The sequence below is a fragment of the Erpetoichthys calabaricus genome, chromosome 10 (assembly GCF_900747795.2).
Source record: "Erpetoichthys calabaricus chromosome 10, fErpCal1.3, whole genome shotgun sequence".
Lineage (NCBI taxonomy): Eukaryota > Metazoa > Chordata > Cladistia > Polypteriformes > Polypteridae > Erpetoichthys > Erpetoichthys calabaricus.
The window spans coordinates 572438-586640 of NC_041403.2; positions in this window are offsets into that span (position 1 = coordinate 572438).

The window sequence follows — 14203 nt, forward strand, 5'->3', positions numbered from 1 at the left end:
ACTGAGCAATTAGCATCCAAATCCATTACAACAGAGTGGCATGCTACAAATGGTGCCCATTTAAGGCATCTCCAGTATTCTCAGTAGAAGTTCTGTCAGCAGATGCCATCATATGAGAGCTGGGTGACATCAAGTGGGTCAGGGGCAGCTGATGCATCATCTGAATCTCTGAGCAGCACAAAGTGGGTAAGGAGCTGAAGAGGCGGGCATCACAGACACACGGACCACTTGACGCCCATCATGGCTCCTGGCTTTGGTGATGACAGGACACTTCAGAGGGTGCGTGCCGTTGAGACTCTCTGTGTGGCAAGGCTTCATGTGTGGGGTTTGTCACTGCAGCCTGGGAATTCCAGATGCAAAGCTGGCACAGCCTGACAGATGGTGAGGCTGCTGATGCAGGATGATCTCCTTGTGGGTCGTCCCTTGGACCACTTTGGTCATCTGATCTTCTCCTTTCTTCTGTTCCTTCCACACCTGTCACTGTCCCCATCTCCCAGTACATGGTGAGGTTCACTCGGTCCAAGCATGTCCTTATTGGTCTGTGCCCTCAGGACAGAGAAAGCCAAGAAGAAGATGGCATCTACAGTTACACACAACACACCAGCTAAGGGCAGGAGTCCATTTAGGCAGACATATCAGGTCCGCAGAGAATGCCATGTCCACCCTGGCACATCTTGCTAATACCAGAGGTGTGGTTGGCATGGAAACTCCTGGGGGGGTGTACACCTAGATCTTGAGAGAGCGAGCGACACACGCCCACATGCCTGGTCAGGGGTGGAGTCTACAAGATGTGCAGGGGAGGGGCACACAGTGCGGCTTACGATTTTCTTTTTTTTTTACTCTTTGTGGCCTCTTCCAGGGTTTGGGACACCAAGGACTCTGTTTGTCACACTTGATGTCTTCTACACGTGTCTAAGGGTGGTGACCTCTGCAGCAATGGGCAAGAAAAGATGGTGACCAGAAGATCAGACATCAGCGAGAGCCGAGCCTGGAGTCAGTAAGCACAAGTCCATCCTGCCTTTCACCAAAACTACATCTGCCCACCTAACTGCCATATAGTGGCCTTCACACGTATCTCTTATATAACGCCTTTCACGTCTGCGTCTCTATGTATCTGTTTGGTGCTGCCAGCTGAGAGCGCCACTTAGGTCTGTTAGATGAAGACGGGATGGCGATGGTGGTGCAGTTACTGACTCTAACTGGAGTGTGAGAAGAGCAAAGCAGTTCAGAGTGCTGGCCGAAGACACAGAGGTGTGTGGACAACTGGGCACAAGGCAAGGCATGACAGGTAGGGGATCACACCATTGACGGTGCCAGTGCCAAAGTACCAGTTGCCAGCCTTCATAGATATTTTGCCCATTTAATCCCAGAACATCTCAGGATGTTGGGGGGCATCTCCCTGGCACTCCCTGCAGCTGCTTTAGTATCCTACAGAACTTCCTTGGCTCCTCGTTGGCATCCCTAACCCCTTCAGCCACAGACAGACTGACACTTCCTTTTTCTGAATCCTCTGCAAGGTCCTTCATGGCCTTTTCTAGCTGGGATGTGGTCATCCCAGTGTCCTTCTGAAAACCCAAGGTAGCCGTGAGGGCCAACCTCCGCTGGGCAGCCTGCTACTGTCCAACCCTTCCCTCTGCACTCTGCTGCCAGCCTAGCATGCCACACTGTCTTCCCTTTGTAGGCTTTTTGGGAACTGCCAAGTCGACTAGCAGGACCAGCTTTTGGTTACTGACCACACCTTGGTGTCACGTGTCACTGAGCTGATGGTGATCACCGTAGGGTTTTACAGATCATCTGAGGGACTGTCACTGCACTGGGACACTGGGGTCCACACAAACCACAGGGTTAGTGCCCCCTACTGGCCTCACCAACACCTCTTTAAGCAGCAGCTCAAGCTTCTCCAGGATCGGTGGTCTCCAGCTCCAATCCTGGGGGCACCAGCGGCTGCAGATTTTCATCCAAATCCTATTATGGGATGTCATCTACTGTTGAGTTCTCTTCTGTGTATTGTGTTGTATTGACCCCCATTGTTTGACACCCACTGCACACCCACCCTACCTGGAAAGGGGTCTCACTTTGAACTGCCTGTCCTGAGGTTTCTTACATTTTGGGTGGGGTGGGGGGTTCTTGTCTTTTCTTAGAGAGACTGGGGGTCTGTCAGAAGGCAGGGCCTGTTAAAGCCTACTGGGGCTTTTTCGACTACACAATAATAAATAATATTGTATTGTATTGTATGGAGGGTGGCACGGTGGCGCAGTGGGTAGCGCTGCCGCCTCGCAGTTAGAAGTTCGCTTCCTGGATCCTCCCTGCGTGGAGTTTGCATGTTCTCCCCGTGTCTGCGTGGGTTTCCTCCCACAGTCCAAAGATATGCAGGTTAGGAGCATTGGCAATCCTAAATTGTCCCTGGTGTGTGGGTGTGTGTGTGCCCTGCGGTGGGCTGGCACCCTGCCCGGGGTTTGTTTCCTGCTTTGTGCCCTGTGTTGGCTGGGATTGGCTCCAGCAGACCCCCCGTGACCCTGCAGTTAGGATATAGCGGGTTGGGTAGTGGATGATTGTGTTGTATTGTATTGTATTGTATTGTATTGCATTGTATTGTGTTGCGTTGTATTGTATTGTATTGTATTGTGTATTGTATTGTATTGTATTGCATTGTATTGTGTTGCGTTGTATTGTATTGTATTGTATTGTGTATTGTATTGTATTGTATTGCATTGTATTGTGTTGCGTTGTATTGTATTGTATTGTATGCTGACCCTTTTTGTTAATTTGTGAGTCGTTTCTGCTGCTAATTCACTTCTTTTGCCTTCATTTTAATCGATTTGCAATTTTCAACTCGGACCCCTTAATCGTTTCTTTTTTTTTTCTTTTCTTAATCAGCAGCCAAAGGATAATGAGATATAAAATGAGCAGACACCTGAGTAGCTGACCAGAGTCCATCATGGAACATCTGACACAAAGGGAGGTGAAGGTCCCAGTGACGTCGATCTGCTCAGGTCCACAGGAAGTCCAGTTTTGAATTGTGAGACTGAGACTGAGACCACCGACAGGCCATGGGATTGAAGGAAGAATCGGCTTGTGGTTGGAGTTTGAGACCCCGACTTAGCTGGTCATCTGGTGGCTCAGCGACTTCACTTCTCACACTTCCTGTTTGTGGGCCATTGAAGGAAACAAAAAATAAAAAAAAACAACGCAGAGGGCCGCATGTTTAAAACACGGCAATTAAAAGGAAGTAACAGCAGAAAGGAATCAGCGATGAAGAAGGTGACAGGCAAACCTGAGGCCACTGCGGCCCCCCGGGACTGGAGATGGACTCTGGCCCGGCCCAACACACTTAGTGTCCTCCTATGGACCTCCTGTTCTGACGGGCGCTCCATTGTACAATCTGATGATTTTCAAACAGATAACGACTGCGATGAGAAGCGCCAGTGTGCAGAGGGCAAGGTGCCAGTCTCCGCCGAATGCTGCCTTGTGTTGACTTCACAGATACTCAAGTATCAAGTCAGACACACCTGACATCCTTAAATAACGAGAGTCTGTGAAGCTCGTTTGAAGTTTCGATCCACGGTGTGTAGTTTATGAACAGCCAGTCCTAATAAGAAATCAGAAATCTTCTCTCTCCATAAAAGCCAAATCCCACCGACTCGCTCGTCATGAAATCTCCTGATCCGTGAGGACTTGGGACCTGAAATTCGGAATGCAGGTTACCTTCCGCCCATAGGTGCTCACTGGGAAACGGTTTGAAAAGTTTCCTGGTCCAAGCACATTCTGTCTGTCTGTCTGCCCACTTTTCATGAGAGAACAACTTCACGGATTTAGATCTTTTTTTTTTTTTGTTTCCTATCATTTTCTTGAACATTCCGCTAATTTTGTGACTTCTCGGAGTTTGCTTGCAGGAGTGAGATATTCACGCTAATCAGAGACAGAGGCTGTGGGCCGAGGGGAGGGGTAAGTGTGACATCAGGAGTAGAGGGCTGGGCGGGGCCTCCTCACTGTCCTGTGTCACTACTCCGAGGGTGGAGCCACAGGGGACGGCTAGTTGGTGGCTCTCAGGCTATGGATCTGCGCTGGTATCCAGAAGGTTACTGGTTTGAATCCCCGTCACTGACAAAAGAGATTCTACTCTGCTGGGCCCTTCAGCAAGACTCTTAACCTGTAATTACTCCAGGGGTGCTGGCTGTACAATGGCTGACCCTGCGCTCTGACCCCAAGGGGTATGTGAAAAGTAATAAATTCTCAAAATGAGAAATTGTATAAGGTGAAATAAAGAATAAAAATAAATAAACAAACAAATCTGGACAAACAGGAACTACAAGCGGGACTCCCTGTGCTGGGCACATTCTGACTTATGGACAACAAATGTTGTGAGGTGCGGTCAGCCAGCCTGACTCGCCCTGGAGGTGCACTTGGGTCCATTCCCCTTTCGTTTTTCAGGTAACGTGACGTGTTCAGGGTCTCATAGTGGTGTCAGTAGTGGGATCTGAAGCCAGAACCTCAGAGTCTGAAGAGGTGGAGGAGAAGGAGAAAGACGAGTGAAGAGAGTCAGTAGCGGTGAAGGATCAGCCCTGGAAGCGATGAAGAGCACTGGGAATGGTGAGGGCAGAATAAACTATGGAGACGGGAAAAGGGAAGTGGGGGAGAATGAAAACAGCGTCGCAAAAGCAGATTGACTTCGTGTATTGTGCCGTTATATACAGCAGTCACACCTTCATACAGATTACAGAAACACGAGTGGCCACACAGGGTCAGTAATGGGATCGGAGCCCCCAAGTTCAGGTTTGAGGAGGAGGAAGACACATTTATGAATGATTGTGTAACAGTAAAAGAACAGCCATGGAGGAGGCGAACATCTCTGGGAGCAGCAAGAGTGGATCCAAAGCAGTGAAAAAGCAAATTAAAATACGGCAAAGGCTCCAAACTTGTGCTGTTCTGAAGTTTAAGAGTGTGAAAAAGATGAAGACCCTGGAGAGACAAAGGGACCACTAAAGAGGATTTAGAAAGTCTAGCAGGAGAAGATCAAACTTACCACAGAGTTCTTATGGAGGTTAGCGAGGGCAGACAGTAAACCCGGGGAGCGTACCACATCAGGGTAACACTAACGGGACTGCTGTGTCCACACTTGTGTTCAGTTTGTGGGCCACAGATGGTCCACGTGCTGAACGTGACGGCGCACAGGTGGAGCCATTCAAGCGTTGACGTCCTTTTGACTCTCCCTGTACTTGCTGATTGCTTCTTCTAAAATGACGTACCACAATTTCTCTCTCACAGGGCCCAAAATCACACAAGGATATGCCTCACTGGGCTTTAACAGGCCCCTCCCAGCCGTGACTCCTGTGGCCACCGGGGGGCGCACCACAGACGGACCCCAGGCCCAAATCTAGCAGCACACGCTTTTTATCTTCTGCTGTCGGACCCTTCATGTCTTTCCCCAGCACAGAACACAGAACAGCGCACTACAGCAGATTCTCCTCTTCTTCGGTCTGTCGTTCTCTTTTTTTTCTTTCATCTTCACTCCTCCTCCTCTTCCTCCAGCTATCTTCATCCCTCTTCCTCCCTCATACAGTTAGGTCCATAAATATTTGGACAGACACCACTTTTTTCTCATTTTGGTTCTGTACATTACCACAATGAATTTTAAATGAAACAACTCGGATGCAGTTGAAGTGCAGACTTTCAGCTTTAATTCAGTGGGGTGAACAAAACGATTACATAAAAATGTGAGGCCACTAAAGCATTTTGTGAACACAATCCCTTCATTTCAGAGGCTCAAAAGTAATTGGACAATTGACTCTTTGGCTATTTCATGGGCAAGTGTGTCAAGTCCGTCGTTATGTCCTTATCAGTTAAGAAGATAAAAGGCCTGGAGTTGATTTGAGGTGTGATGCTTGCATGTGGAAGATTTTGCTGTGAACAGACAACATGCGGTCAAAGGAGCTCTCCATGCAGGTGACAGAAGCCATCCTTAAGTTGCGAAAACAGAAAAAACCCATCGGAGAAATTACTGCAATATTACAAGTGGTAAAATCTACAGTTTGGTACATCCTGAGAAAGAAAGCAAGCACTGGTGAACTCAACAACACAAAAAGACCTGGACGTCCACAGAAGACAACAGTGGTGGATGATCGCAGAATCATTTCCATGGTGAAGAGAAACCCCTTCACAACAGCCAACCAAGTGAACAACACTCTCCAGGGGGTAGGCGGGCGTATCGATATCCAAGTCTACCATAAAGAGAAGACTGCATGAAAGTAAATCCAGAGGGTGCACTGCAAGGTGCAAGCCACTCATAAGCCTCAAGAATAGAAAGGTTAGACTAGACTTTGCTGAAGAACATCTAAAAAAGCCAGCACAGTTCTGAAAAAACATTCTTTGGACAGATGAAACCAAGATCAACCTCTACCAGAATGATGGCAAGAAAAAAGTATGGAGAAGGTGTGGAACAGCTCATTATCCAAAGCATAGCACATCATCTGTAAAACACAGTGGAGGGAGGCAGTGTGATGGCTGCCAGTGGCACTGGGACACTAGTGTTTATTGATGATGTGACACAGGACAGAAGCAGCCGAATGAATTCTGAGGTGTTCAGAGACATACTGTCTGCTCACATCCAGCTAAATACAGCAGTCACATTGATTCATGATACAGATGGACAATGACCCAAAACATACAGCCAAAGCAACCCAGGAGTTTATTAAAGTAAAGAAGTGGAAAATTCTTGAATGGCCAAGTCAGTCACCTGATCTTCACCCAACTGAGCAGGCACTTCACTTGTTGAAGACTAAACTTCAGACAGAAAGGCCCACAAACAAACAGCAACTGAAAGTAAAGGCCTGGCAGAGCATTCAAAAGGAGGAAACCCAACATCTGGTGATGTCCAGGAGTTCAAGACTTCAGGCTGTCATTGCCAGGAAAGGGTTTTCAACCAAGGATTAGAAATGAACATTTGATTTCCAGTTCTTTAATTTGTCCAATTACTTTTGAGCCCCTGAAATGAAGAAGGGATTGTGTTCACAAAATGCTTCAGTTGCCTCACATTTTTATGTAATCGTTTTGTTCACCCCACTGAATTAAAGCTGAAAGTCTGCACTTCAACGTCATCGGAGTTGTTTCATTTACAATTCATTGTGGTAATGTACAGAACTGAAATGAGAAAAAAGTTGTCTCTGTCCAGATATTTATGGACCTAACTGTGTGTAGTGAGGGGGTCCCTCTTTATGCTGCACCTGGAAGCCCCTCAGGTGGCCCATCTGGATGTACTGGCAGGTGTGGGCTCTGCAGCGCCCCCTGGTGGCCCCCACAGAACTAAACAGAGCTTGTGACGATGCGGGTTCTGCTCTCGAACCCAACACCGTCAGTAATGTCACCAGATGAGCTGGACAGTGAAGACATCAACGACAAAGTGAGGGGATGGTGCAAAATGTGCAGAGTGCTTTTATTTAACAGAAAACCAAAAGCCGTGTCCAAATAAATAGTGCAGTGCAGAAAGTCCAATAAATGAATAATCCATTAAAAACAAGCGGACAACAAAATCCAATAAATAAATCATCCAGTTAAAAGCGAGGTTAAAAACAAAGCCCGGTGCCTTCTTCCTGCTGGCGACTGCCCTGCTTGTCAGATTCCAGGCTCTGTGCCAGGGCAGTCGCCCCACCTACAGCTGACCTTCTCTGCCTTCTGCTGGTCTGTTCTCCTTTCCAGACCCTGGGCACCAGTGGGCTCCCCAATGACCAGGGTGCTCATGCTGGGGCTTTCTCTTCCCAAGTCCTAGACTCCCGCTGTCACTTCCGCTCACTCCTGCCCCAGGTGCCAGCCAAACGCCCTGCGAGGGCTCACTGCTCAGCACCAGCTTTCTCCTTCCTGCTGCCCTCTTCTCCTTTAACCTCCTTTCACTTTCTTTCTTCCCCCTTCCACCTCGCGCTTCTCCTATTTACCATGAGGACGTGGCTCAGGTGTGGCGATCAGCAGCTCCCGGCTTCAATTCCTCACCTGTGCACATAAGCCAGGACTGCCCGCATCACCAAGCACCTGAGAACCACTCTGGCCACACGACTGCACCCCCATTTGTATCTATTTAAAAACTGGGCTTTTCCATCGGAGCTGAGGACCCGCTATACCACAGGGCTGTGCCAAACTCCAACTCCCATGGAGCCCTGGGGGAACCAAGGTGCCACTGCAATCCAGGGGGTGCCATCTAGAGCTCTGGGGGAGGGAGGCAGCACCCTGTACACATCTGCTCTGCTGGTCCTTCATTTATGATGGCCCTCTAGCTGCGAAAAGGCCCCAGCCATATGTCACACTCCCTTCAAAGGCAACAGGAAAGTCCAAAGAAGAAATAATAATAATAGTAAGAAGGAGAAGTCCGATTAACACTTACCACAAATGACAGAATTCATTTACACACAAAGCCTCGGCCTGATGAGCACAACGCCCAACAACAGGAACCACAATCCTCAACACTTCCTCACAGCTCACATATGACGACACATAAAGCCACATCAACGTGTCACCTCCATAAGCCGCTCACAGATGCACAGCTGGCGCAAACCAAACAGCAACAGCGACCACGCCCAGAGGGTAAACATGAGGACGGGCAGGATGAGTAAAATGAATACAAAAAAAGGAGGGGAAATCTGGAGTGCAGCTGAGCTTAAGAATGACAAACACGACCAGCGACATGTCACCGAGGTGTCAAAAGGGCCAGCGGACACGTAGAGAAGTGGGCCGGTGGGCTGAGGTTTGTGTCTTGAAGCAGCGCTCAGCTTGGAGGGTCAAAGAGAAGAAATGACATTTGGATTGTCTGGAACGCCCCTTTGTGGGTTTTATTGTTTTACACTTAAAACTTTTTATTTTTTTAAAATATATTCCAATAAATCATTTATTTATTGTTCATCCTCACTGAGAATTGTGTGCTCCCCATTTCACTCTTTGAGGGCACATCAAGTCGGCCCCTCAGGCTTTGAAAACTGCCCCTAAAGTGTGCTGACTTGTCCACACGAGCGCCGGGGCCGAGGTGGTCGGCTCACTGAGACACAGCATCTCTTCTGACGGCTGATCGATCGATCGATTGATTAGTGCGTTGTCACTCTTTTCACATCGGTGCTTTATTAGAACAGACCTGATAAGAGAATTAATCAGACGATGGAAACTCAAAGTCACACACAGACATGCAGACACCCAGCTGAAGATACGGGTGAGGGCTCTGCCACGACTCTCGCCCTCTCAACATTAGCCTGGTCAATTAGAGGAGCAGCTCGAGTCTTGTGGGACCCCCAGACTCTCCCGGTCAGTTATTTCAATCAATCGCCAGCCGAGAGACCCTGTTTATTATAAATATCAAAAAAACAAAACGTGTAAAAGGAAGAGGAAAGACCTCGAGGACAAGACCCTCACTTCCCTTTAAACCTTTACATTGTGTTGGGTGCACCGGGCATCCAGAACCTCCCACCCTGTTCCTGCCCAATGACCCCCCCATCAAGACCCAAGTAATACAAATACAAATCAGTTAAGAGAACACAAACAAATCAACCAAATTACTCAAAAATAACAAACACACTTGTGTCAGGGCGCAGTTTGATTTCTTGATGGCGTCAAACCAATCATCTCTTACTGATATGGAATCTCCACAGCCCTTGTAATTTATAAAGTCAAATTCACAAAGTGCTGACACACAACCCGCCATTCATGCATTTTAAGCCGTTTACCACCCACCACCTGACTCACAAAGGTTGAGGAAAGACCCCTCAAGGCTACTGGACGGCTCTGCGGGCTGCTGCTTTTATTCCAACAGGTGGTGCTTCAGTGTACAGCAGAGTCCGAGTTAAATAAGATCTGTCAGTCCAGTTTTAATAGACCACTGATGACAAGTAACGTTGGGGGCGCAAATTAAGTGTTCAAAAGTCACCGTTTGTGCTGTGCTCCTGTGTCACCAACCCTGCACAAAACAAGAAAGTCATATCGGCACCAGGAGGCAATGAGAATCCATCAGGACAATCTGGAGGAGAAGAACAGGCCATCTGGCCCAAAACACTCACCAAACCTTAACTCCTACAAAATGACATCAGGGCGACTTGTACACAATACCATTTATTTTTGTAAAGCCCAAAATCACACAAGAAGTTGCACAATGGGCTTTAACAGACCCTGCCTCTTGACAGCCCCCCAGCCTCGACTCTCTAAGAAGACAAGGAAAGAAAACCCTTGTAGTAAAAAAAATGGAAGAAACCTCCGGAAAGGAAGTTCAGAGAGAGACCCCTGTCCAGGTAGGTTGGGCGTGCAGTGGGTGTCAAAAAGAAGGGGAATCAATACAATACACAGAACAGAACACAAGTCATCCTCAATTTAATATAATACTGCAATAGAAATATTGCAAGTACGGAGCAGAATTTAACAAGAGATGACATCCCATAATAGGATTTGGATTTGTTTAGAGTCCTGGAGACCTCAGCCATCAAGCTGCATCCCCCTATTGGCCGTATAACAGCTGAGTCAGCACTGGGTCAGCCAATCCGATGAAAGGACCCCTCTACCCGACGATTCCTGCGATCCTCCATCAGGAATGACTTTACTTTAGGCAGGCAGGTGGGCCGTGGCACCAAGTGGCACATTTGAGTACCGAGAAGAGAAACAGAACAGGTGAGGGTTAGTATCAAATTAGAACGATCATGTTAGTGATGTTTGAGTGCTAATGACTGACAACAGAGATGCAGTCTGTACAGTTAATCAGCAGCTCTAGTCAGGGTGTGCTAAACTGAAGTAGTGAGTCTTAAAAGCTGAGACCGAAGGGGCATCTCTTATAGTAGCAGGCAGACCACTTCACAGTTTAGGGGGTCCTGTAACTAAAAGCTCGACCCCCCACTGTTATTTTATTAATCCTTAGAATCCTAAGCAGACCGGCATCTTGAGATCTTACTGTGTGCTCTGGTTTGTAAGTCATGATAAGTTCAGATAAGTAAGCTGGACCTCGGCCATTTAATGCTTTATATGTTAAAAGGAGGATTTTGAAATCTGCCCTAAACTTAACCGGGAGCCAGTGTAAGGATTTAAGAACTGGAGTTATGTGTTCGTATTTTCATGTTCTTGTAATAATTCTTGCAGCAGCATTTTGGATTAACTGGAGGCTGAATAAAGAACAGTTTGAACATCCAGTGAACACCACATTGCAGTCGTCAATCCTACTAGAGATAAAAGCAGGAATTAATTTCTCAGATTCCTGTTTATTTAGGAAACGACTTAATTTCCCAACATTTTTAAGATGGAAGAAACCTGATGTGGACAACTTTGTAATGTGAGCTTTAAATGACCTGCTAGAGTCAAAGAGAACTCCTAGATGGGATTAATAAAGTATCTATCTATCTATCTAGATTGCGGGCTGATTCAGTAAAATTAATGGAGATTCCAACTGAGTTAAATGATAACAGAATATTGTTGTGATCAGCGTCATTCCCTCCAACAATTAACATCTCTGTTTTATCTGTGTTTAAAGACAAGTAGTTCTCATTCATCCACTCCTTTAATTCACTAACACAACTAATTAAAGACAACATCGGAGAAACTTCATCTGATTTAAATGAAAGGTATAACTGGGTGTCATCTGCATACGAGTGAACATTAACATGATGTGTCCTAATGAGAGATCCCAGTGGACGCCTGTAAAGTGACAACAGTAAAGGTCCCAGTACTGAGCCCTGCGGGACACCATATTGAACTTCTGTGTATAATGATGGAGTCCTGTCAGCACATTTCTGTACATATTGGAATCGATTTGATAAGTAAGAACTAAACCAAGTGAGCACGGGGCCTGTAAGCCCAACGTCATTTTCTAGCCTGTGCAGTAAAATCGAATGGTCGATGGTGTCAAACGCTGCACTTAAGCCTAACAACATCATTACAGTGGAGTTTCCTTCATCAGAGGATATCAGAATGTCGTTTACAACCCGTGTTAGTGCCGTTTCTGTACTATGACCAGTGTGGAAACCAGACTTATTTCTCAAATAAATTGTAATGCGTAAGGTGTGTCTGAAGCTGACTGGCGACTACTTTTTCTAGTATTTTAGAGAGAAAGGGTAAATTTGAAATAGGCCTATAATTATTTAGTGTCTGTGGGTCTAGGTCTGACTTTTTAAGTAATGGTTTAATGACTGACACTTTTAGGGCAGCAGGTACTGTGCCATGTAATAATGAACTACTTGTACAGTCCGGCTATCTGGCACACTACTTGGTCGCCTACTCCACGTGCCGTTGCTTCTCTGGGTGAACCACAGACGCCAGACAGCAGATGAATATCAAGAGCTCATTCCTCCGTACCGCAGCACTGCAGGCAAACCACTTAAACCAGTTTTAGGAGGTGCTCTGAAAGCGTGAAGGGTATAAAGAGCACGTCAATGGCACTCTGCAGCACAGGATCCCCGGCAGGAGCCTTGCAGGGCCGTTTTGGTTTGGTGGAAAAAGATCTCAAGGCAAAGTGCTTCAGTAATGGAGACATCAGGAGCCCAAGGCTTTTTCGCTGGGCTTTTCTCAGAAGTTACTTTGTGTGGTTCATCTTCATAGTGGGTCTCAGCCTGCATGAACTGCCACCTGCTCTGCACAGGATGCACACTGGGAAGTCACCTGCAATTAATGGCCTGTCACTGGAGTTTTTTAAAGCTCTCTGGACACTCCTGGGTGCCGAGATCTTAGCAGACATTCAGGAAAGTCTCTGTGCTCATGAACTTCTGTTGACCTCCGTTACTGAGAAAAAGAGGAGACCCGCGATAACTTGACAACTGGCACCCTATTAGACTTTTACGTTTGGACTGTGAAGTCAGTACAAGTAGAACATCTGAGGTGATCTAAAAGCAGTGCCGCCGCCGCCGCTCATATAGACCAAGGACAGCAAATGGAGTCTCATTCCGTCAAAAACAAGAGCTGATATTGTATGTCAGAGCATTATGGTGGGTGGTTGAGGTGGCACACCCCACCCTTGCTCTTAACAGGTCTTATAATACGTCGGTGAGTATTTGGGTGAGGATGGCACTGGCCATTATCTCCTCTGGAGCACTCAACTTCTGGCCTTCTGGTCTTCATTTGTGAAAGAGTGAGACCACTGCCATCGACTGATGTTCTTAGCCCTCGTTTTGATGGCCTTGGGTTTCTCTTCCTCAGCTGCTTCTTTTATTTTTGGGCCAGGAAGAACAAATGTGTGCTGGGAATGTCCTGCTGGGCCAGGCAGAGCTTGAGATTCTGAAGAACGTAAAGGAACTGAAAGAACGTCAACTGGCCTCCAACATGAAGCTCCTGTGGCTAAAGGAGTCGGGGACGAGCACGGCAGGGTTAGGGGGCTTGTGGAGGGTGGCACTACGCTCTGTCAAGGAGGTTATTTGGCCATAAACTGTACTGGGGGCCATGGGATTAACTGAGGAAAGTTAAAGCGATGAAGCAGACAGTGGAGACCTGAGTTGAGTGTTTTGAGGGTTTGATTTATGGCAAGGAGATCTGTACAACTCTTTAAAATAAATATAAATAAAACATTATCTATTTACCTTATAGTGCTTTTACATCTATCTATTATATTGTGCTTTTCTAATCTATGTATCTGTCTATTTGGTTATTAATACCTTTCTATCTAGCTATCCGTCTGCTGTATAGCGCCTTGCCCTTCTATTTCTCTATTATATAGTGCCTTTTATATCTATCTATATATCTGATGTTGCACCTTTCATGTCGTGTATTGATGTATTTTGATATCATGCCTTTATCTATCTGTCAGTTAGAGAATGACATTAAATCTCTCTCTCGGTCTACCTTATGGTCGCTTCCATGGCTAGCCATTGATGGAGGTATTTTTATATAGTGCCTTTCACTATCTACATATTATACAGTGACTTTCCTATCTATCTGCTGTATAGTGCCTTTCACATCTGTCTACACTTTCTTTATAGTGCCTTTCATCTTTATCTATTATATAGTGCCTTTTATATCATGTATCTATAAATCGTATGTAGTTCCTTGCGTGTCTGTCATTCTAGGTACTTTATAAAGCTCCTTCCACCATTTATTATGTGCTGCCTTTCATGTATTTTTCACCTATTATAGAATGGTATTTAAATCTCTACCTTACAGTTCCTTTCATGTCCATCTATTGATGTAGGTGTTTCTATATAGTGCCTTTCACCCTCTTTCTGTTATTTAGTACCTTTCACGTCTGTTTATTTTCTTTATAGTGCCTTTCCCA